The sequence below is a fragment of the Phyllostomus discolor genome, chromosome 7 (genome assembly GCF_004126475.2).
Source record: "Phyllostomus discolor isolate MPI-MPIP mPhyDis1 chromosome 7, mPhyDis1.pri.v3, whole genome shotgun sequence".
NCBI classification, from domain to species: Eukaryota; Metazoa; Chordata; class Mammalia; order Chiroptera; family Phyllostomidae; genus Phyllostomus; species Phyllostomus discolor.
Window position 1 is genome coordinate 131,126,011 of NC_040909.2, and position 23,645 is coordinate 131,149,655.

The window sequence follows — 23,645 nt, forward strand, 5'->3', positions numbered from 1 at the left end:
AATGCCCTGTGCATTCGGGGCCCTTTCCAGTGACGGTAACTGAGGAGTAGCTTCCCAGGTTTCCATTCAGAAGGACGACAGAGGCGGGCGGGCCTCTGGTGGGGGGCACCTGAGCTGGAGATACCCGGCTCATCTTAGACAGAACTGTGACTAGGTGAATTTAAATGATCTTTCCTCAGATGAAAGAAATACAAGTTTATCTTTAAAATTCTGTGGAAAATGTCTATAAAAAAGATAAATATTACTTCTTGAGTTAAATGCAACCAGTTTTATCTTTATTGTTGCTTTAAAAAGAGTGCTGTAATTATGGCATATGTGTTTGAATCCTGGCTTTCCTTAGTTATCATCAAGTTAGAAGCATTTCTGAATATTATGACATGACCTGTGTCCTGCTATTTTTATTGGGTAGATAATATTTTATTAATCAGTTCATTGGCCACTTATTGTTTAGGTAATCATTCTTTTGATTTGGATGCTTAGCTCATAACAGATTGTTTATATATGTCAGGTGTTCTATTTTTCAGTTCATTTTTTATGATCAATCCCCAAGACTAGGACTATTGCATCAGAACCTCCCAACAGTTTAAAAGTTCTATGTAAATATTGTGGCTCAAGAGGTTTACACTGAAGCTGTATTTTTTGGTGAGATGTGTGATGTTTGTTGCTGTCCATGATAAACTGACATGCCATTAACATTTATGTAGAGTATAGTTTATACATGCTAGACACATGTTTATATGTGTGTCATATGCATAAAGAAAAAGTGTGACTTTTTTCTTTCATTTATTCAGCAGCTATTTGTGAAATGCCTGTTATAGGCCCAACACCGTTTTAGGTCAAAGGTATTCGGCATTGATCACAATAGATTTGCAACTAGTTCTGAAGGAGCTCACTACTTAGTGGGGAGGCAAAGGAGCAAACCGACACAAAGATAACATCATTGGAAGGACTGGGAAAGAATACGAACTGGAATAGTGTGAGTGGATAGTGAGTGTACTTGGAGTGAGGGGATTAATGCTGACATCCTGCATTGGAGTGAGACACGAAGACTTGGGAGAAGTTAACCGGAGAGGAAAGAAAAGCATACATAAGAGGAAAATAGTGATACATGGAACTACATACTAAAGAAAAAAGGCACTTCTAAGCAAACAAAGGACATACTAACCAAGGATAAAGGGTTCCCGGACGCCAGCGCCAAACGGCCGCCACCTCTAGCAGCAGAGCTGGTAAAAGGCGTGGGCCAGCAGCTCTCCAAAGAAGAAAGCATGTTGCAGGGGGCGTGTGACAAGATCCTGGGCCTCGCTCATACACTCAGGCACACTGAGGTCTGAGGTACACGCACCGGAACGCCCCCTTCCTCGTGCACAGTGTGTGGCGTTGTGAGAAGTGCACCTGGCTGTGTAACACGTCGTGTGATCAATACGGTCGCCCGTCACCCAGCTCCGTCACCCCCCAGAGTTCCCTCCTGCGTTTCGTAGTCCATCTCCTCCCCCACTCCTGACAACCCCAGCTTGTTTTCTGGCCTGGCCATCTTGCCTTGTTCGTATAAATGGAATCAATCCTAGACCTCGAAGTCCTTTTAGTCTGGTTTCTCGCACGTAGCATCAGGCACAATTCTTCAATATTGTGGCAGCGATCGGTGTTTGGTCGTTTCGATTGCAGAGTGTGGTCCGTGCTATGGCTACTCCACTGTTTCTTTACCCATCCTTCAGTTGAAGGGCATTTGGGTTGTTTCCAAGGGATACACTTTCATAGTTTAAAAAGTGCCAAAAATAGGAAGTCTGACTCAGGTCTTGGCGAGGCTGGGTGAGAGGATCCCCCACTCAGCTAGCGAGCTGGAGGGACCAGTTGGCAGCATTCAATAAAATTGGAAACATCTGTGCAGCCCGCTCCTGGGTGAACTTGAGAATTCACAGCTCATGCCGTGTTACTGTGTTACTGCTAGAGAATGATACAAACCTTGAAAAATGGGCCAGAAGGATCTATCTAGGTCAAACTCATTGTCATCATCAGGACAGGGAGGAGAGAATAGGGCTGGTGGTGAGGGTCAAAGGTCACTTTTTTAAAAAGATTTTATTTATTTTTAGAGAGAGGGGAAAGGAGGGAGAAAGAGAGGGAAAGAAACATTGATGTGAGAGAGAAACATTGGTTGTTGGTTGCCTCTTGCACACGCTCCAAACAGGGACACAACCTACCACCCAGACATGTGCTTTGACCGGAAATCGACCCAGCCAACTTTCGCTTTGTGGGATGACACCCAACCAACTGAGCCACACTAGTCAGGGCTCTCTCTTTAATGCTTTTTACAAGGACAGTATGGACGCATGTATCACTTACACATTTTGAGATATATGAAAAGGATAACAGACTGGTAGCACATTTGACAACATGTTTGTGGTTGTAAATTCTAGGTTCTTAAAATTGCTTTTAAAAGTAGTTTGAGGGAAGGACCCAAGACAGGAAAAAGTGTGGGGTGTTCCTATTATTAAGAAACTCCTGTGGGTGGCCTGGAGAGAATGTCCAGGGTCCAGAGACACAGGATGGGGACCAGGGTGGGCAGGTCCCTGGTCCTGGAGGACCCTAGGCAATATGCGTAGCCTTTAGAAACTGCTAAGTGGGTGGGGCCTGATTTGATTGACCTTTTTGTTGGGAAGACAATGGATTGGATGGTTGAGCTTGAAAATTGGAAGCCGTTTTGGAGCCTGTGTTGTGGCATTCAAAGATAGGGACCTGAGCCCTGGCCCTAGCAGTGGAGAACCAGAGAAGAGGATGGATTCAGTATTTATTTTGGAGAGAGAAGGGATTTCTGCTTGGAGGGCAGGGTGGGAAGGATTCCAGGTGGGACTAAAGAGGTAGCCAGGGGCCTTCCCAACCCAGCAGAGGTGCTTGGACTCCACCCAGCAGGCTATGGGGGGAGCTTTGGAGGGTGTGAGCAGGGGCAGGGACGAGAGGAGAGAGGCATTTCAGAGACATCAGTCCACATGTAGTGTGCCGGCCCGGAGTCTGAAGAACATGCTGGTTATAATGTAGCTGCGAGTGCACCAGTTACTCGCTTTCTGGACCCTTGGCGTCTTCCATTTTTTCAGGAGGACGCAGGAAAAAGAAAAGGCCCTCTGTGTGGAAAGTCCCCTGGAATTTATGGCAGAGCCGCAGTAGGAACAGAGGCCTCTTCCGGCCTTTATTGTGACAGGGTTTATTCCACAGTCCTGCTTAAGTAATGATTCATCCAGCTGGGCCAGCGGCAGCCTGGGGATCACTTTAGCCAGTCCTCCCACTGAGAGATGGCCAGTGCTTGTGGTGCCGTACTCTTTACAAAACAGACGATTGTGCCTGGTCCATGAAAACCCCAGGAGGCCGAGGCCAGAATGCCCTGGCCTGGTTTTCATCCCGGGCACCAGGGCCCCATGGCTTCCTCCCCAGGGGCTGAGCTCCCCATTGTCATCGCATCCTCTTCTCCCACCGCAGGGCTGCCTTTGCCTCAGGACACTTAAGAGGAGACAGCTTCCCAGACTTGCACCCCGGGTGGAGAAAGGCCCTCACTTTGCACTGTGCAGAGTTCCTGGCCGGCCTGAGTCCCTTTGGGCCCCCTCCCAGGCCTCGAGGTAGGCCAAAGGCAGGCTCCCTTCCCTATCATTTCTCTAGACATTCCACACATGCTTTCTCAATCAGATGCATTCCCCACATACTTATTCCATGAAAAAGGAAAAGGGAAGGGTTTTTGAGGGGCGAGTGTGTTTCGTTTTGTTTTTAAAATCAAGGGGTGCTGAGGTCAATAGGAAATCACTGTCTCAGTAACTGTAACATATATGGAGATTGTCTTGGCAGCCATGACTTAGTGCATTGAGGTTTTCACCTTTCATACATGCAGGATTGCTGACACCCTTGACTGTGACGTGCAACTGTCGCATCTTTGCCCCAGCAGTAAGTAAGGCCTGGCATCACAGGTGCCAGAACGCCCCTCTGGGAGCCCCCCACCCCACCCCCCACAGGTCCTGGATGTCTTCCTGCTACCACTCCTGCCCTCCTCCCGACCAGAGAGAGCGAGCTCTTGGAGGGGCAAACTGGATCCTGAAACTCAAGGACCTAATAGCTTTTAATGTCTTCCCATGGCCAGGTACCAGTTCAGGTACCTGCTTCATCATAGGCCCTCAGTAAGCACTGATTGAATGGCCGAGACAGCAAGGATAGAAGCTGAGATAAGTAAGGACCCAGTGCTCACTGACCCTAAAGGCTGAGTATACCCCTTCGCCCTTGGGCATCTCTGGCCTGGGTCAGTAAGGAGGCGTGTCTTATCCGAGACCGCTGCTGAACGTGGGGCTCGAATAATGTGGAAGGTTTGGCTGCTGTGGTTCTTCCAGAGCACTGGCATTTGCAGATTCATTTCTAACATTCATGTTTCCCACGGGGAGGGAAGTGGCCAGTCAGGGACATGGGACCGCTTTCCATCTCTTTTCCACTTGCTCTCCTAACTCACTCTTATGTACGCTGTGTGTCTCAGCTTCGGGGGTCACCTCCTCCAGGAAGCATTCCTTCTTCCTCCCTAGCATCCTGCGACCACCCCCTCCAGCACTCTGGTCTCAGTGATCACAGGTCACACCCCCTTGCATTGTGTTGCAGCCCTGGGTGCTTGTCAGGGCTTGCAAACTCTTCTGCTTAGGAGCATGAGCCGATTATGTAAATGCCCCAGGTGGGCCCAAGAGAGTGCAGCAGGAAGTGTGTGGACTGACAAACAACCTGCCCCCTTTCTGGAGGGGGCAGCTGCTCTTAGATGCAGCCCCCACCCCCTCTGCCCCTTAACCGGTGCCAGAAGGTAGATCCCTTGTTGCCAAAGCCTCGCTTATTTTTAAAGACAGGCCAGATACCTGTTTTTGTTTTTGTTTTTTTAAATGGTACTCTCCTGATTTTCAAATGTTTCAATTCAGATTCTTCAAAAACACTCACAGGCCAAACAAAACACATGAGAGCTAGATGTGGCCCCAGGGGCCAGCAGTCTGCAGCCCCTGCTCATGGCTGTCTCCCACTCTCCCACTGCACAGACTCCTCTGGACCGGACACCTTTCCTGTGCCCCTGGCGCCCAGCGAGGAGCTGCTCTGTCGAGGGGGATGCTCCCTGCTGAAGTCTCTACTGACTGGAATGCCTCACCTGAGCAATGACTTCTGGCAGATGCAGTATTAACATTCCCCCCTCAGCACTGTTTGCACACCGTGTTGTTCTGGATTGCCGCTTGGGTCCCTTGCATGTGTTTGGGACTGGCTGCGCGTGCCTGGGAAAGTCATCATTTCTGAGATTCTGGACCGTTCTTTTCCTTTCCCCGCCCTCTGTGTCCTGCCCACCCCCGAACACATGTTGGATTTTTTTTCTTTTTTTTACGGAAGCCAGCCCTTCTGTATTCTTTGGGGCTGGGAAGGTATTGGTGGGCTTGTAGGCAGCTGTGGAGCTGTGGCTTCTGGCCAGCTCCCCGACTTTTGCCTCTCAGTCCGTTAGCCATTACCGATGGCTTTGGGGCCCCGACGAGCGTTCAGTTTCTCTTCATTGACCTTGAGCAGTCATGGCAACATCGCTTAAAGAAACAAAAGAATCAGCTCCCCTGGTGAAAAAGCCCAGCCGGTCCTGAGCAGCACTTCCATCCTGTTATCTTTCTGAGGATAGTGGAGGAGAGAGCCAATAAGGGCGTGGCTGTGTGGGAACTGTAGGAGCTTAACACAAACAGGAACTGTGTGAGGCTCTAGGGGGGGATGGATAACAGAGAAGGTCCGTGGATTACAGGGTCTGGAAGATACCGTCTTTTTGCCTTTGACACATTCAGAGAAAGAGCAAAAATGCCCTGAGATGATAATATACCACAATGGAGGAATTTGGTATTATTAATAGCTATAATTGAATGGTACACGTATGGTAATTCCGTGTCTGATTTTTTGGGGAAATTGCGAGACTGTTTTTCACGGCAGCTGCACCGTGTTACATTGCCAGCGGCCAGGTACGAGAGTTCCCATTCCTCCACATCCTCGCCAACACTTGTTATATTCTCTACGTTCCTTATTTTTAAAAAATAGTAGCCATCTGAAGAAGTATGCAGTGGTATCTCGTATAGTGGTTTTGATTTGAATTTTGCTGATGGCCAGTGGTGCTGAACATCTTTGCACGTGGCTCATTGGCTACTCATATATCTTCTTTGGAGAGTGTTTTGTTGTTGTTGTTGTTGTTGTTGTTGTTGTTGGCTTGTAAGAGTTCTTTACATAGTCTGGAGATTCACCCCTTTCCAGGTGTATGATATGCAAATATTTGCCCCACTCTGTGGGTTTCTTTTCACTCTCTTGCAAGTGTCCTTTGATGCACAGGTGTTTTTATTTTAATTAATTAATTAATTAAATTTTATCCTCGCCTGAGGACTTTTTTTCATTGCTTTTTAGAGAGAGAAGAAGGGAGAGAGGGAGAAACATTGATTGGTTGCTTTCTGTATGCTCCTGGACGGGGGATCAAACCACCACAATGTAGGTATGTGCCCTGACTGGGAATCGAAACCAAAACCTTTGGGTTATGGGACGATGCTCCAACCAGCTGAGCCACAGTGCCAGGGCGTGCAGAGGTGTTTTTAATGTTGATGAAGTCCACTTTACCTAGTTTTTCTTTTGTTGCCTGTGCTTTTGGTGCGAGGCTCTAACATCGTACGAAACTCAGCCAGGGCCATCCAGCCACAAGTGGCCGAGTGCTTGTCCGGACCAGCGGCCGAAATGCCTCGAGCCTTCATCCTCTGGATTCCAGTGGCCAGCGCTTACCCCCGGGCTGGTGTCTCCGTTCAGCTCTTACGTGTGCCATCCTGTGCATCCTCTCCGCAGCTCCCTCAGCTGATGCCCTTACCTCGCTTCCCAGTACTGGCGGGGAACGCCCAGCGCTCTGGTCTCTGGCAGAGATCCACTGAGGGCAGGCATGTCCTTGCTCATGCCGAGGTCAACAGCATCTCAGGGGTCAGAGTGCCCCCACTCTGGACATTCCAACTTATCACCTCACTTTCTAAGGCTTCTTCAGGAGTTGTGCTTCTTGAAAAAGAAATAACTAGCAGACATTTGTGGTGTGACAAAATTGGTGAGTGGATTCCATATAGCGTCAACAATTAGTTCATGACATTCTACTGATATCTGTAAAAGAGTAGACGTAATTTATAGGCTACTCATGAGGCACAAAAGTAAATAAACACTTGTGAGTCCTGCAGCCTGCAAAGGAGGCAGAATATGTGGACTGGTTAGTTGCCGGGCCGGAGCCAGGAGCTGAAAAGCACATTAGCCGGATCTGAGGATCTTTGTGTCTTCACTGGTCAACAATCCTGTCTGCAGGTGATCTCTGTTTGCCTCGGGGCTGTGGGTGGGTGACTGAGATGAGCAATGAGGAAGAGCTCGGGGCACTTGGGAGAAGTTCACTAATGTCAGCCCCGCCCAGTCCTCGGGAGAGCAGGAGCCGTGAGCTGAAGTCCCCCAAGCCGAGGTGGCGGAAGTGGGGTCAGATCTCAGACAGACGCTCCTTTGTTCTTGCCCTGCGGACCAAGTCGGGTCCCATTGGGCGGCTCCAAGACCATCCCCACCCTCTCACCCACTGGGATGTCACTAGATTGGGGACAGTTCCAATGGGGGGCAGGTGGGTGAGGGGAGCTAGGACTTGGGATTTGGAACTCTGCCCTTTTTAGAGATGATTGCGATGTGGTTGCTGCCATGGCGTTTGTCTTGAGCCCCCAGCTCAGCTGGCTTGGGGATCAATCCCTGGGTTGATGAGAAACGGAGGTTCACATCCAGTCATAGCCCCTCCTGCAGACCTGGCTGGCGGTGGGGAAGGGACCCCGCTGCTAGGGCTGGGACTCAGTCCGTGAGCGGGGGATAGCGGCAGGGTTGGTCCATCCACTCTAGTAGGTCAGGGGGCCCCGGGAAACACGCGCTCCCTCCCGGCCAAGAAACTGACAGCTGCCAAGTCACACCCTCCACCCCCTACGTTGACAGTGTGGTTTTCACTGTTGGAGTAATAAATTATGCTTTTCAAGGGTGAGAACGTGTCCCAGCTGTTGAGCAGTTTAGACCTCCAGATGTTCCCCTGCCCAGGAGTAGGAGCAGGGTGCAGGACTGCGTGTCTTTAAAAGTTGATGCACAAACAGCTCATTAAATTCCAATGACTTGCCTGTGTCCCCAGGGGAGATGTATTATTTCCCTTAGGGAAGAAGACACCCGTGGGCTAGGGTGGCCTGAGCAAAGCACTTAGCAAGCAGTAAGTGAAGACAAGGGACCTGGATTTGTAGGCAGGCTGTGTGACTCAGGGCTGAGCAGGTGACCTCTCTGGGCCTCAGTTTCTGGGGGCATTTTTTTAAGCAATGGAGGAAGAACTGTTTGTCCAGTATAACCTGACTGGAACTCTGCAGATGTGAGCTCTTACGATTCATGAAAGGTTGTGAAACTGTGCCTGGTAATGAAAGAAGACAGACAGAATACGTTTATCCTCACATTTAAAAACAAGAATTTAATATTAAAATTTTTTTTCTTACCCATCCCCCCATTCCCTGCCCTTTAACAACCATCAGCTTGTTCTCTGTGTCCATGAGTCTGTTCCTGTTTTGTTTATTCATTTGCTTTTTTTAAAAGATTCTACATATAAGTGAAATCATATAGTATTTGTCTTTCTCTGTCCGATTTATTTTGCTTGGTATAACACCCTCTAGGTTCAGTCATGTTGTTGCAAAGAGCAAGATTTCATTCTTTTTTGATGGCTTAAAATATTCCATAGTGCATATGTACCACACCTTCTTTATCCATTTGTCTGCCGATGGATAGATACCTGCGTTACTTGTACCTGTTGTTTCTTGTAAATAATGCTGCACAATTCTCACTTTTAACGCAGCGATATGGAGGCCCAAAGGAGTTGGGGTGTGTTCAGGCTGCAGCTGGGCCTGGATTGTCCAGTTGGTATGTGGCTGTTGAGCACCTGAGATGCGGAAAAGTCCAGTTGAAGTGTGCGTGAGTGTATAATGCACACTGGATTTCTAAGCCTTAGTACAAAAAAGAGAATGAAAAATGTATTTAATAACTGTTTATATTGATTACACATTGACATGATAAAATTTGGGTATGTTAGATAAGCTACATTATTTTTGTAAAGATTTTATTTATTTTTAGGGAGAAGGGAAGGAAGGGAGAAACAGAGGGAGAGAGACATCAATGTGTGACAGATACATCGATCCTTTGTTTCCCCCACTCCCGCAACTGGGGACCCAGCCCACAGCTCAGGCATGTGCCCTGACTGGGAATCAAACCAGTGACCTTTCGGTTTGCAGGCTGGGGCTCAATCCACTGAGCCACACCAGCCAGGGCAGATAAACAACATTATTAAAATTAATTTCACCTGTTTCTCCTCCTCCTTCTTCTTTCTTCTTTTTTTCTTTCTTCTTCTTCCTCTTCTTCTTCCTCCTCTTCCTCCTCCTCCCCTTCTTCTTCTCCTCCTTCTTCTTCTTCCTCTTCTTCTTCTTCCTCCTCTTCCTCTTCTTCTTCTCCTCGCCTTCTCCTTTTCCTCCTCCTCCTTCTTCTCCTTCTTTTACTCCTCCTCTTACCTGAGATCTGTTTATTGACTTGAGATAGCGAGAGATGGATTGAAGAGAGAAAGAGAGAAAGATGGGCCAGTTGCTTCCCATACACACCCTGACCGGGGAAACCAGCAACATTTTGGTGTACGGGACAACACTCCAACCAACTGAGCCACCAGGCAGGGCCTTTTTATTATTTTTAATGGAGCTACTAGAAAATTTAATATTACAAAGATATATATATATATATATATATATATATATATATATGTCTTGCATTATATTTCTATCGGATAGTGCCAAGCCAGCCTGTGATGCCTATGGCCGGCTTCCAAGTTGTGTGGTGTGACAACCCATACCATCTACGTGGCAGACCCCCCAGGTCTGGATCAGATGCCTGGGTTTGGATCCTGGCTCTGCCCATAGTTGATTGTGTGCATTGATGAAGCTGTTTAACTTCTCTGAGCTTCAGTTGTTGTACCTGTAAAGTGAACGTTGTAATGGCACTTACTTCATGGAGTCGTCATAAGGGTTACATGAAATAGTGCATATAAAGGGACTGGAAAACTGTCCGACCCATGTTAAGAACCAAGAGTCTTGGTTTTATCACTGTCCTCATGGTGGCTGTGTTGTAGGACCTGGAGACAGGGAGATGGAAGGGCCCAGTCTTTGCAGGGAAACCAGAAAGGGGAAGAAACAGAGTATAAAAGCAGTGATTAGTAGAGGGCGTTAAATCTGTCTGGGCCAGCGAGGGAACGTGCCCAGGGAGGAAGGGCTGGGCTTGAATCTGAGCAGTGGAAACGCCGCCTTCAGTGACCAGCCGGACGGACGGGAGATGGAACAGCACCTCTGAGGCGCAGGTGGGTGCGAGCCTGGCTCAGCCTGGGGACCGTGGCAGCTGTTTTCCTGAGCAAATGGCAGTGGTGGGAAGGGACCCAAAGTTAAAGGAGGCTGGGAGCTGGGCACGGAGTCCACCCTGGAGGTGCTCGTGGAGAGCCGAGGGAGAGCTCTGAGCCCGAGAGGCGGGACTGGGTCTGGGGATCAGGGCCTGCCTGCTTTGCAGAGGTTGCATTGGAGAGGGGCGAGGAGCCTGTGGCAGGAAGACCCAGTACAGGAGGAACACTTTTAAGAGCCCAAGCTGTCCTTGGGCTTTAGAGGGGATTAGCTGGTTGGGTGTGGTCCCGAAAAGCAAAAGGTTACTGGGTCAATTCCTGGTCGGGGAACATGCCTGATTTTGGGTTCAGTCCCCGATAAAGGTGCGTACAAGAAACAACTGATTAATGTTTCTCTCCCCCCCTTTCTCCCACCAATTCCCTTCTCTCTAAGGATGGCTACATAAAACCTTTAAAAATAAATAAAATAAAGCCCGTGTAGTATTTTTTTTCTGTTACAGTTGGAAGCCTTATTGACTGATCGATTAATAGATCGGTTGATTTGAGAGAGAGAGAGAGACATTGATTAATTGTTCCACTTCCTTATGCATTCATTCATTGATCTTTGTATGTGCCCTGACGGAGGATCGAACCCACAACCGTGGTGTAGTAGGACAGCACTCTAATCAATGGAGCTACCTGGCGAGGGCTACAGTTAGAGGTCTTGATGTTCAACGTGGCTTGTGTGATGTGACTCACCGCTGGCACCCCTGCCCAGCCTGCCTGCATGAGCGAGAGGCTCAGAAGGACACGCACTTAAAAGCTGCTTCAGCTTGGTGGGGATTCGGGATTGGGCCTGGCTGTTGGGAAAGCTTGTTCCCAGCAGGCTGCCAGCCTGTCCCGCTGATAGTCCACTTGATTTGGACACAGCTTTTGAAACGTATTGAAGAGAGAGAGATGCGAGCAAAAAAAAAGTAGGAAGCTCCTGTTTTATAGCCTGTTTGAATTTGGAGTCTGATGCCTTCTTAATAGAATTAGGCTTTTACTTAAAATAATACACGCACATTTAAAAACCAAATAGTGGGGTGGAGGGGGTGAAGGGAGAACAGGGGGGACAACGGTAGTAACATGAACAATAAAATATTTTTTAAACATCAAATGGGACAGACTGATGTGGAAGAGCCAGATGCCCCGCCCCTCCCGGCCTGCCTTCAGTCCTCTTCCCAGAGCGAAGAGGGGTAGCGGGTGGGGATAGGTCAGTGTCTCTAAATAAGAGGCTCCATTGATGTTGACCTTGAATCTGGGCCCGCCCCAGTGTCCTGTGACTCATGCTTGCTGCGGAGACACCAGCACCCCGGCTCTCCCCTTTCCCATCCCCCTTTCTCTGGCGTCTATATTTTCACGTTGGCAAGGCAGGTGACATTCTCATTCTCTCCCACGTCCATAGTTAGGACTTCTGTGTTTTACCTGCAGGATTCATGCTAAAAGTGGAAACGCTGGGGGAAAGCCTCTACGTGATTATGCCTGCCAGCGGCCTTCCCTGCACATCCCAGCAGTAGACGTTGATGATGTTTCCTTTCTGGATGGCTGGCTGTTTGCTTGGGGATTTTGCATCATCCCCCACCCCCCTCCCACCCCCACCATCCCGATCCATCCAGGCCCCTTGCCCAGTTTCTCAGATCACTCTGTTGGGGACCCCCGACCCCTGCTCCCCAGGGCAGTGGTTACTATGGACTTACAGCAGTGTAAGTGGGTTCTGGGTCTTCTTACCTTTGCTGTCCATGGCTTTTCCGGCTTTGAACCCCTTTTCACTGGATTTCCCCATCAGTTTCTTTCCATGTGTGCTCCCTAATTTGTCAGGGTCATGTAACTTTCTAGGAGCATGATCTGAAAACTCAATAAATTCTTCTTGATCTCCTATTCCACCTGTTGCTTGTTTTATCTGGGAGCATGGGTCATCATTTCTTTCAAATAATGCTTATTTTTATAAGAATAGTTTTCTTTGTAGACTATTTGGGAAATGTTAAGAGTATGAGAAAGAAAATCATAGCAATACTTTTTTTGCATTTTCTTTTGTTTTTTCTTTGCATATTTTTCTTTTAAATTCGAGGTGACCTAATGTCAATAACTTTATTGGACTTTTCTGTGAATGCAAATGAAGTATATTTCCTCATGGTGTTAAAAGCAGGCTTTTAAGTATCATTTTTAATGCAATGTAACCTTGTAATATCCCACTGCAATGATGGTTTGTCACCTTCCCAATTTGGCCGGTAATTTTGAGTATTACAAATATGTCTTGTATTTTTCTGTCATAATTAGGGATAAGTGTTTGTGTGTGTATGCACATGTACAGATTAACCTATTTTCATTTTTCAGATTTCCGTAAGATAGATTTTTGGAAGTGCAATGAGCGAGTCAAAGGTTCTAGACGTTGTTAAGGCTCTTGGTGCATTTTGTTAAGTTGCTTTCCTATTTGGTTTTGCCTAGCGGCAGCCGCATGGTGATAGCCAACATCTCCCAGCGTGGAGTTGCCGTCTTGTTAGGTGGGTTTCTGGCGCTGTAGGTCTTGTTGAGGAGAAAGGGGTAGCTGCTTAGCATGTGGCGCTGTTTCTCATTACGATTTGAGGTTTGTGTACATACCATCCTTTGCTGCTCGGGAAGCGGGAGCAGCTTTGTGGGACGGCAGTGCAGCGCACGCCCTGTGGTTTGCTGTGGCCCAGTGCAGAGAATCCTGCCTGAGCCCGAGGACCTGTCGCTGTCTCACTTGAGAGACTTTGGAAGGTCCCTCAGCCTCTGTCAGCCTTGTTTTCCCACAGGTTATGGGCTGATCATGCCCCCTCCCTTAGGGTTGCTGGAGGGTGAAACGAGCTCATAGAAACTTGACTGCGAAGGAGGGCATGGCCGTATTCCACTCTTGGGGATGCTTGAGTGGACGTCGAAGGCATGAGTCTTGGATGTAAAACCAGAGGCTTTGGGTTCTGTCCCTGACAGAGCTGGCTGGATGCGTGATCCTTGCAGTCCCTGTGGCTCACGGGGGATGAAGATGCCATAGGCGTGCAGCTCCTCCCCTGCTCTGTGTATCCCCCAGCGTGATGGACATGAGAGAAGTGTGCTTGCATCGTGCTTACCTACCGTTTCCCAGCACAGGGTCTTGGACGCGTTGCTTTGCCCTTGGCCCTCAGATTCCTCTCCTGTAAAATGGAATCACAACAATAGCAGGCCCGACCTGTGAAGGGGGTTGTGAAGTGTACAGGCGATGGCACCTGTAACTGGCTTGGCCCAGCGCCTGGTCCTGGGGAGGGCTCAGTAAAGGTTACTTGTTGGCACTGGTGCCCTCCAGCTGACTCCACAGTTCCCCTGGGTTGACTCAAACCGTCCTCAGGGTTAGCTTCCCAAGCTGGTTGCCAGTGGCTTTTGGCAGGTAGGTTCATAGCATGAACTCTACAAGGTCAGAAGGGGCCTTATCCAAGCTTGTCATTTGATGGATGACACAGACAGGTTCCAGATGTTGAGTAGTGAATTCTTTTGGAATTTTCTCACTCTTTCCACTCTTGTGTAAAGGGAAGTGCAGATGCAGATGAACACACATGCACACACACACTAGATCTGAAAGGATGCACAAATGGGAATAGTGGTTTCCACTAAAGGGCTGACTGGGGACAGTCTAGGGGCAGGAGGGACGCTTAGCATTGACTCTGTGCCTTTTTTCATCCTGTTGGAAAATTTTACCACGTGCATGTATTTCTGCAATCAGTATGAAACAAGTTCTTAAAAACCCACCCAGCCTGCAGGCTTTCTCCTGCATCAGTAAGAAGCCCTAGGAGTATTCAGAAATCGCTATCTGTTTTATAGCTGCCTATCTAAACCCACGTTCCCCGAATCCCAGAACAGAGGGCTATTTTACATTCACTTAGACAGTCTCCCAACTCCTTGCTGGCCTTCCTTCCTACCTTCTGGAATCTACCAGCCTGAGTGCTGAGTCCCAGACACCTACATCTTGGTCCCCGGGCAGCTGACCACCTCTCTTCTGCCCTCTAGGATGGCCTATATGGGGAGCCCTGGGCCTGACTGAGCAGGCTCAAGGCTGGAGCTCTCCGCTGCCCCCCTGCAGCCCCCTGCCCAGCCCAGGAGCTCCCAGGTGCAGAAGGAAGAGCCTATGCAGCCAGTTCCAGGAATGTCAGGGCCACTGTGCTTGCACAGCAAGGTTGAGCCGCTGCCCCAGGTGCCGTGTGTGGAGCTGGCAGCTCTCTGGAAAAATGTCCTTTCCTCTCTCTTTCTGACGCGGAGGGCGGACAACCTGCCCTGCCCTGGACTGTGCATCTCAGGGGTCACTTGAGTTGAGTCCTAAAGGAGTATGTTGCTCTGTAGCCACAGTGCCGGAGAGGGGCAGGAGGCCAGAGACCCCTCTGTGCCTCCCTCTGAGAGCCTGTGACCTTCATCCTCGGTCACTTCCCCTGGCCCCATTGGCTCAGCAGGGGAGCCAGGGTGCTCACTCTGCTCTTGAGAAGTCATCACATTTAATAGTCAGCAGCTCCTTATTTATTTATTTTTTTTTTACCATGGGACTAATTCAGGAAACACAGAAGTGCTTATAGGCTCACTTTCTGTTTTTCCCTTTAACGTGAAAATAGCCATATTGATCCCAATATGGGATCAGTTTGCGGGGGTGGTCAAGGGGGTGGTGTGCCTTCTCAGTTTTTGGATTGTCCACTTCATTGGAGAGCAAACTGTGACTAAGAAGTCCCAGTGCTGCCCTGGCTGGTGTGGGTCCGTTGATAGGAGTGTCGTCCTGTGGATCCAGAGGTTGCCAGTTCGATTCCCGGGCACACGCCTGGATTGCAGGTTCCGTTCCCAGTCGGCCGGGGCAGGTACAGAGCAGGCAACCGATTGATGTTTCTCTCTCATATTGCTGTTTCTCACCCTCTTTCTCTCTCTTTCCTTCTCTCTAAGATAAATAAATAAAATCTTAAAAAAAAAGTTCCAGTGCTTTCTGGTCATCCCCACGTGGGCACACGTCAGCAGAACCGAGCAGAGCCAGCTAGCTTCCTCCTCTTCGTTCTCAAAGTGAACCTCAGGCCAAGGGCTTCTCACTGTTGCTCTAGTTCCTCGTTACAGAGGAAGGGAACAGGGGCCCAGAGCAGTGTGTGACGTTACGTTCGAGATTCTCTGTAGGATTCTGGGAGGCAAGACGTCTTATTGATAAAGACAACCACCTCCACCCCCGGCAACAGTAATCACAGAAGAATACGCGGCAGCAACCACGAAGTGGGGGCCTTGGATTTTTCTCCTCTGGGACAGTGGAGCCTGGTGGCTCCTCCTCTTTTCCCCAGGGCAGTCCTGGGTGTTTGCGCGTTGAAATGTAAATGATAAAGCAAACAAGCCCTGTTTTCATGGAAGCTTTAGAAAACTTGGGTGAAACCTCTCTGTGCAGTGGTTTGGGGAGCCAAGATAGGCCCAGTCTCCCGTTGAACCCGGGGAGAGAGGGACATTCAGGACAGTCCCTCCACAGAGAGTGAATGGCCGCATTCATCCTGACTGAGCGCAGGGGATTAGCGAAAGGATGATGCATGTGCTACCAGACTCACCCTTTTATGTAGGCGCTTGTGGCCAATTTGTCTTCGCCCAAAATGGAAAGCTGACAAGATGGGCTATTTTTTTTTCCTGTTAAAAATAATTACACACCAGATGCCATTCCAAGTTTCTGTGCCTCAACCGGTTAAAGATTTTTTGGATCTTTTGCCCAGAATGCCTGTTCAGAAGGTGAGCTCGTTAGCATCGGAGCCAAGTATAATAACGATGATTCAGGTCAGGGACTACAAAGGACTCTGTGATGAGTAAAAAATAATTATTGCATATAATGAAACCTTTTAAATATACATATATAGGAGACGGAGGGGGTGGTCCCCACAGAAAAATAAAATTGTGTTGCAGCCACGGAATGAAGCCTCCTCCCGCATTTAAGTTTGTTCTTAGAAGTGGTTAGTAGCCAATTGCTCTCCCCCGGGTAACCAGGGCCTCCCAGAACCCACCCCTTTGTGGAGAAGAGCTGCCAGAGGCCTTTTAAGCAAGCAAGGCTTTCAGGTGTTGTTTCTCAGGCCTCCGTGTTTTTTCTTTCTTTTTTTTTCAATTTTTGCATTCATTCTATAAAAAGAGGGCGACCGCTCAGCCCGATGTAAAGAGCTCTCCTTCTGGAGTTCGACTGGGTTTGGATCTCAGCTTTGCAGCTCACGAGCTGTGTGAACTTGAGCCAGGGTCATCTGTTACCCATCTGTAGGGCGAGAGCAAGAACTCGCCGTTTGCAGGGTTGGGGCACGGCCCGGGGAGCATATTTATACGATGCTGTATTCGTTTTCCCAGGGCTGCCCTACCCAATTGGCATGAACCCGGTGGCTCACAGCCACTGATATTTATTCTGTCCAGTTCCGGAGGCTAGAAGTTCGGGATCAAGGTGTCGGCAGGCCACGCCTTCTCCGAGGGCTCTAGGGAAGACTCGTTCCTTGTCTCTTCCAGCTTCTGGTGGTTGCTGGGTGTTCTTGGCATTCCTTGGCTTGGAGTTGCATCATTCCGGTTTCTGCCTCTCTCGTCACGGGGCCTTCTCCTTGTGTCATCTCCGAGAAGGACACCAGTGCCTGGATTTCGGACCTGCCCTATTCCAGTGTGACCTCGTCCTAACAGATTGGTCTGCAAAGACCCTATTTCCAAAAAGGGTCACATTCTGGGACTCTGGGGACGCATGGATTTTGGCGGGGGGACATTACTCACCCTAGTAGGGATGCTACTAATATGTAGTACATTATTATAGGTAACGTCCCAGCTGATGACAGCATTTAGTGTTTTTATGATTGTTGTGTATCGGAGGTATGGAGACACATGTCTCAAATACGAGGGGAACGAGCCTGGCTGTTTGAGGAACAGAAGGAGGGCCAGAAGGCAGAGAGTGAGTGGGATGGGGGTGGGATTTGGGTTGGGGGTTGGAGAGCAGGCAGCGCCGCGGGACGGAGCAGCTGGCTGTGGAGAGACCATACTGCTTTATTACAAGTGCGAGCGACAGTGCCCAGGTTGGGGTGGTAGCCAAGCAAGCGGAGAGAAGGTGCGTTCTAGGTTCTGTGATTCCTCGTTTGTCCTCCCGGCCACTTTGGACCCACGTCTCTGCTCTGCTGTGTCACCTCGGATGATGAGGGTCGCTTAGGTCGAGGGGAATAAGGAGCAAATGGAATGCCCCAGAGTTTGTGAGATAAGGCTGACCCAGCCCCTGTGAAGTGCATTGTTCTTTGTCCTGCCCACACACAAGTCCTGGCTCTGCCGTTGGCTAGTGACATGCAGTTCCTTGGGACCTACAGGGGACAGATGGGCTAGGGCCTCAGGGATTGTTGAAGGATGCGTCAGGTTCCTCGGGCCGGTGTTGGTCAACAGCAGGCATTCCGTAATCCTTTCTGCCTCAGGCCAGTCCTGCCCCAGGACTCAGCAGGGTGTCCTAGGTCTTCTCCTGAATGGGTTTGGGAGCCCCTCCTCCCCCCTGACCTCCCCCCCCCCCCCCGGCCCCCCAGAGGCTGGCGGGTTGGCCGCACCCATGGTGAGTGGGCATTAACCCCATTGGCAGTTCTTTTCTTCGAAACTATACCTGGTAGACCTCAGTATCTTGGTAGCAGTGGTTTGGATGTCTTGGTCCCCAGAGGGATCTGGAGACAGTTTCCAGAGGACACATTTTTGTGTCAGTTAATATTATCAGTCATCTAGTCTATTGCCTCTCCTACTTCAGTGCCTATCAGCGGAAGGCTTGTTAAAACCCAGGTGTCTGGCCCCACACCCAGAGCTCCAGGGTGAGGCATGAGAAAGGTGTCTCTAGCAAGGTCACAGGGGACACCAAAGGTAAGAGCCCATGTCTCATTTTGAGTTCCATAGTCTGATCCACTCCCCCTCCAGAGTTCCCTCCTCTCTGCCTCCCATGCCACCACCCCAGTGTAGGCCACCATTGTTCTCCACTGCCCATACGCGGCATCTGCCTAACTCTCCCTCTGCCTCAGCCCCCGCACGGCACACTCTACCCACAGACGTTAACCAGTAGAGCCCTAGGACATCGCCTGCCTCCGCCCTTCCCAGGCTTCCCCTGGCCGCTCCGCACCCTTAGGAAACCCTGAGCAGCCTGGCCCCTGCCTGTCTCCCAGCCTCATCAAGTCACCCTCCCACCCAGGACCCTAGTCTTGGGTTAGTTCCCGGATGCCCTCCCTACTCTATGTGCCACAGGGCCTTTGCACTTGCTGCCCCGCCCCCGGAACACTGTTGCCCCAGCACTTTGAAAGGCTGGTTCCTCCTCATCCCAACTTCCATCACCTCCTCGGACAACCCCGTCTGATAGGCCCCTTCCCCGGCCTCCAGGACTCGGAATCACTGGCTGCTGTTGATTCCCACTGTGGCGCCAATCATGGTCTGTAAAAATATTATTGTGTATTTCGCTTCTTGTTTTCCGCTCGGCTCTTCCCCTAGAGGATAAAAGTTGTGACTTTGTTATTCCTGCTCTTTGTGTTGTCTGACACTTAGTGGGGGGTTAATAAATATTCTTGAGGGAGTGAAAAATAAGTGGATGCTCAAACACAGACTGCAGAGGGTTGGGTCAGGGCTGAACCACATAGTGCAAATTTTTGAGTGACTGCAACGGACGTTTTACCATTGAAGCATTGTTTTTCGAACACCGGAAATTAGGGAGCTTAGAAACTTCATACTGGCTTTAGGAGCCATTGCTCTTGGAAAATGGACTTTTTTTTTGACCAATTCCCTTGATTTATTGGTTTAAGGAGGCAGTGGGTATGTTTAGCATATATTATTCCTGAGTAATTTCCTGGGTTATCCATGTCAAAGAGTTTGTTTTATTAAAGGAAAAAGAGCAGTAGTATTGATTGAGCCCCCTCGGTGTGTGAGCCAGAAATGGTTGTTCCTTCCTCTTCTGATAGAGCGATCCGCTGGGGAGGGGTGAGTACAGCCTCCGGCTTCACAGAAGAGGGGGCTCAGGGCGGGAACGTGATCCGGCCCGCATTCAAACCCTGCCCCGGCACTCACCACCTTGGGTGGCCAGATAGGGTGGGTCCGTCTATTGCTTCCTTGACTTAGTTTGTTTTGGATATTTTGTGGCTAGTAGATGTGTTTTGAAAGGGGTGTGGCTGTTTATGAATTTAAGAAATATGTATGTACATGCACTATAAATTTAATTCCATCTGGCGTCTCAATTTGCTGGAGGGTAGTTCTTTCCGAAGCTTGTGTCCTGGGAGGCTGTAGGCAGATGCCGGTAACGTGACCCACGTTCTGAACGTGTTGAGAACGTGTCGCTTGCAGGTTTGTCGTCTGGAGGACTGTGGGAGAGTGGAAGCACGTGACTCGGCTCAAGCCATATGGGGTCAAGGGGGGGTTGAAGAGGTTAAAGGGGTTCAAATATGGTGACAGAAGGAAACTAAGCTTTGGCTGGTGAACACACAATGCAATATGCAGGTGACGTAGTATAGGACTGTACCACATGAAACTTATATAATCTTGTTAACTATTGTATCACCCTGATACATATAATTTAGAAAAAGTGGGGTCGAGAAAGATCTGACTTCTGTAATAGTCATAGTAATAGCTTGTGCTGATTGAGATTTACTAACTGCCACGTACTATTCTAAGAGCTTTCCATCAGTTAACTCACTTCATCCCCATAATAGCCGTACATTCTGAGTACTCTTATTACCATCCCTGTGTTACTGATGAAGAGGCCGAAGCACAGAGAAACTGACTAACTCTGACCAACATCACCCAGATAATAAATAAAAGGCAGAGCTGGGATTTGAACCCAGAGACTGAGGCTACATAGGCTGGGAGCTTAAATGCTTGGTTACTATGCCAAGGACTGGCTGCTTTTCTTGCAGGTGTCGTGAACAGGCTCTGAAGGTTAAGTGCAAAGACAGGTTTGGTCATTTGTTCAAGGAATATTCCTGAGTGTCTTAATGGTTTGTCAGACACTGTGCTAGGTGAGGGGGTTAAAAAAGAAATAAGAAGGGGTTCCTATAACAGGCTGCTCCCTTCCTATGGGAGGGGACGTGTTCTTTTCCATTAAGACGAGGCCCGGCCATGGGATGTGCTCTGGCCAATGAATTGTGCTCAGAGGTGTGTCTCTTTCTGGTGGGAGCTTTAAGCTCAGCACAGCATGGTTTCCCCTCAGCTGCACAGCAGGTGGAGGGGTCCAGGTGGCAGCTGCTCCTTGAGAATGCGGAGGATGGGGCTGAGCAGAACCCCCAGGGGACCCTCGATGGATGGACATGTAGCACAAGTGAGAATTAAACCTGGAGCAATGTGCTCCACAAGTGTTTTTATAGTGGGACTGTAATGGGGCCACACCTTAAGTTCCCGAAATTCTGGCATTTATTTAACACCACACAGGTATACAATGCTGTCACCTTCATAGAATACCAACATGCTTTCAATCACAACGTCTCCTACTGACACAAATGGGTGACACCTCCCAGTAGAGACAAGTTATCTTTTTCTTTAAAAAGCAAGTTTCTTGAAGTCATGAACTGTACACCCAAAAGGATACAGTAACAGGTTCTTAGGGATGACCAAATGCCCTACCCAACATACATGTGCTATTAAAAATGATGCATCGTAAACTCACCCCAGCAAACGCTCTTCAGAAACATAATGATAGCTTCCCTTTTTTCCCTTTGTGCATTTTTGCTTTATGCCAGGCTTTTTACATGCAGACTATTGAGTCTTCATGGTAGCCCTGGAAAAACTAAGGATGATTCTTTCCGCTTTACAGATAAGGAAACTGAAGCCTCAGAGATATCCAGTACTAAGCCCAAGGTCGCGCAGCTGGTGAGTAGCTAAGCAGGGGTGTGACCCCAGACGGTCACGTTGCCTCTGGTCATCATTTCAAGCCAGCACAGGGGACAGAGTTTCCAAAGGTCCCACTCGCAGTCACATGACCACCCATGTTTATTTGCAAACATCTGATGTCAGCTGGCTCCTGGAGGTGCAGGTGGCCTGAGACAGTAGGGTTGTACGTGCAGACGCCAGGAAGGCTCTTGCAGTCAGGCGGGGTGAGTGTTTGCACTCAGCTAGTTCGCCTACGGCAACATTTAGGCTCCAGGTAGGACCCGGACCCTCCGAGGCAGAGTGGGTCTGGGCAGGCCCGGACTGGAAGATGCTCTTTTGCAGGGGGCTGGTGTGTTGTTGTGTGGGCCACTGCACATTCCCAGCATCTAGAAGAGAACCCGGCTTGCGGTGGGCACTCAGTGGATGCTCGCTGGCCCTGTGGTGGCCATAGCTGTTGAGCTCTATCCTCTAAACGTCTGTCAACAAGTTGATGCAACAAGTTTATGCAGAGCCCTCATGTGGCCTCGCCCTGGGCTCTGGGAACGTAAGAGCAAGCAAAACAGCATTTGTGCTTGATGGAGCTTTGGTCTGGAGGGGGAGGGAGTCAGAGTATGGGAGGGGGTAGTTGGTATTGGGAAGAAAAATGAGACCGAGAGCGGTCTTACTGGGGGCAGGGGCTTGGAGATGGGGGTGAAGTTGAGGAAGGAGCCAGGCAGTGTGGCTGGGAGGGCAGAGCACAGGAGACACCCAGGCCAGTCACGAAGGGCTTGGATGCGTCAGGGTCCCAGTGGCTCCGCTGAGGAGGGTATAGTGAAGGGGCCGTGGACAGAGGTGTGGGAGGGTGAAGGAACCAACACGGGGCACCATGCAAGTCCAACCCTGGGGGGGCTGGAGGGCGGGACACAGAGGAAGGGCTGCTTGGCGGGGCTGTGGTGTGGAGGGACCCAGCCCCTGCTGCCTGGAGAGAGTCCCATAATTCTCACCCCGACCTCTTCCTCCCTTTGCACTCTGACCTGCCGCTGGCGCCTCCCCTAGGCGGAGCTCAGCGGACAGCTAGTGTATCGGGGCCACTGATGGAGCCCCTGGGTGTCTAAGCCGGGCACAGAGTGGGGTGGGGAGGGGCAGAGCTGGGACTGGAGTTGGTGGGAGGGGGGTACCAGGAGAAGAGCCCTGAGAGTGAGGAGGTTCACGTGGCCGGACGGGAGTGAAAGGTGAGGCGGGGGCAGGTGGTGAGGCCTGAGGGGTGAAGGGTCCATACCCCATGTGGCCTTCGGGCTTCAAGGGGAAGGAAGTGGGAAGCTAGGGGGGGGTGGGGTTGGGGAAGATGGCTTTAAACATTGACGCTCCCATCAGGATAACAGCTTTCTGCACGGTGGGCGTGTTCAGAGTCCCCTTAAGATTCGTGCCGAGACCCCAAAGCCAACCCCAGGAGAGGAAAAGGCCCTTGTCCCCCAGCCCTCTCTGGAGGAGGCCTGCACCCGGTCTACGTGCCGTGGGCCTGCCGGCCCTAAATGACAGGAAAGAGAAAGGAGCAGTGCGTCTCAAAAGAGGATATTCTGGAACTCTTGATAATCAGATCCCATTGTAAAGTCCCGCTTTGAGTTACGGCGCTGGGGTATTTGTTCCAGTGGAAAACTTTTACAGACTGTCCCTGGTGAGCCCTGGATCCTGTTTGGACCTCAGAAGGCCTTAAAATAGTGCGGGATGCTGAAAGACAGGCTCCGAAGGGGCAGAGGTCGTGTGCTCCCTGCGCCGGCCACACCTGGGTGGGACAGCCCTGGCCTGGCAGAGCAGGGCACACAAAGGCTTTCTCATCTGGTTGCGTTCCTCAAATGGGTTGGCAGCGAACTGGTCCCACCCAGCCAGGACAGGAAACGTCATCTTGTCAGGCCAGACTGTGGCCTAGTCCCTCCTGTTGAGCTGCTTCTCCCAGGATGCCCAGGGGCGGGGCGGGGGGCACACTGGTGGGTTCTGGGTCCATGTGGAGTGTTGTAGCAAGTGAGGAGCAGGGCTGGGGCTCAGACAACGTGCGGTTCTGTCCGGTTGTACCCTTGTGACCGAGGAGGCTGGAAACACTTTGGAGGCAGGAATCCTCTGTTTCACCTTGGTCTCCCCCAAAGCTTGCTCTGGGAATGGATGGTTTAAGGCAAACTGCTTCACACCTCTCAGCCCCAGTCTGCACGGCTGTGAAATGGGGATGATATCCATCAGAGAGCTGTTGGCGGGGAGGCAAGGTGCCTGGCACATAGTATGTGCTCAGTAAATTCCCTTTTCACTCAGAAGTAGATCTTACTCATTTCACTGACCAGGCAGGTACTACCGGCCCCATTTGATAGGAGGTCAGAATGGAAGGCAAGAGACTAAACATTGTGCC

General features: G+C 50.0%; 2 long non-coding RNA genes across 2 annotated transcripts in view; both read left to right on the plus strand.

The window, feature by feature from the left end:
• Positions 1 to 23,645, plus strand: part of LOC118501796 — a 159,788-nt gene that overhangs the window by 7,478 nt on the left and 128,665 nt on the right. The gene's annotated exons all lie outside the window — the stretch shown is intronic.
• Positions 1,402 to 22,010, plus strand: LOC118501797. Its single transcript, XR_004904453.1, has 3 exons — positions 1,402 to 3,124; positions 10,075 to 10,076; positions 22,000 to 22,010. It is a non-coding gene; the product is annotated as an uncharacterized LOC118501797 (long non-coding RNA).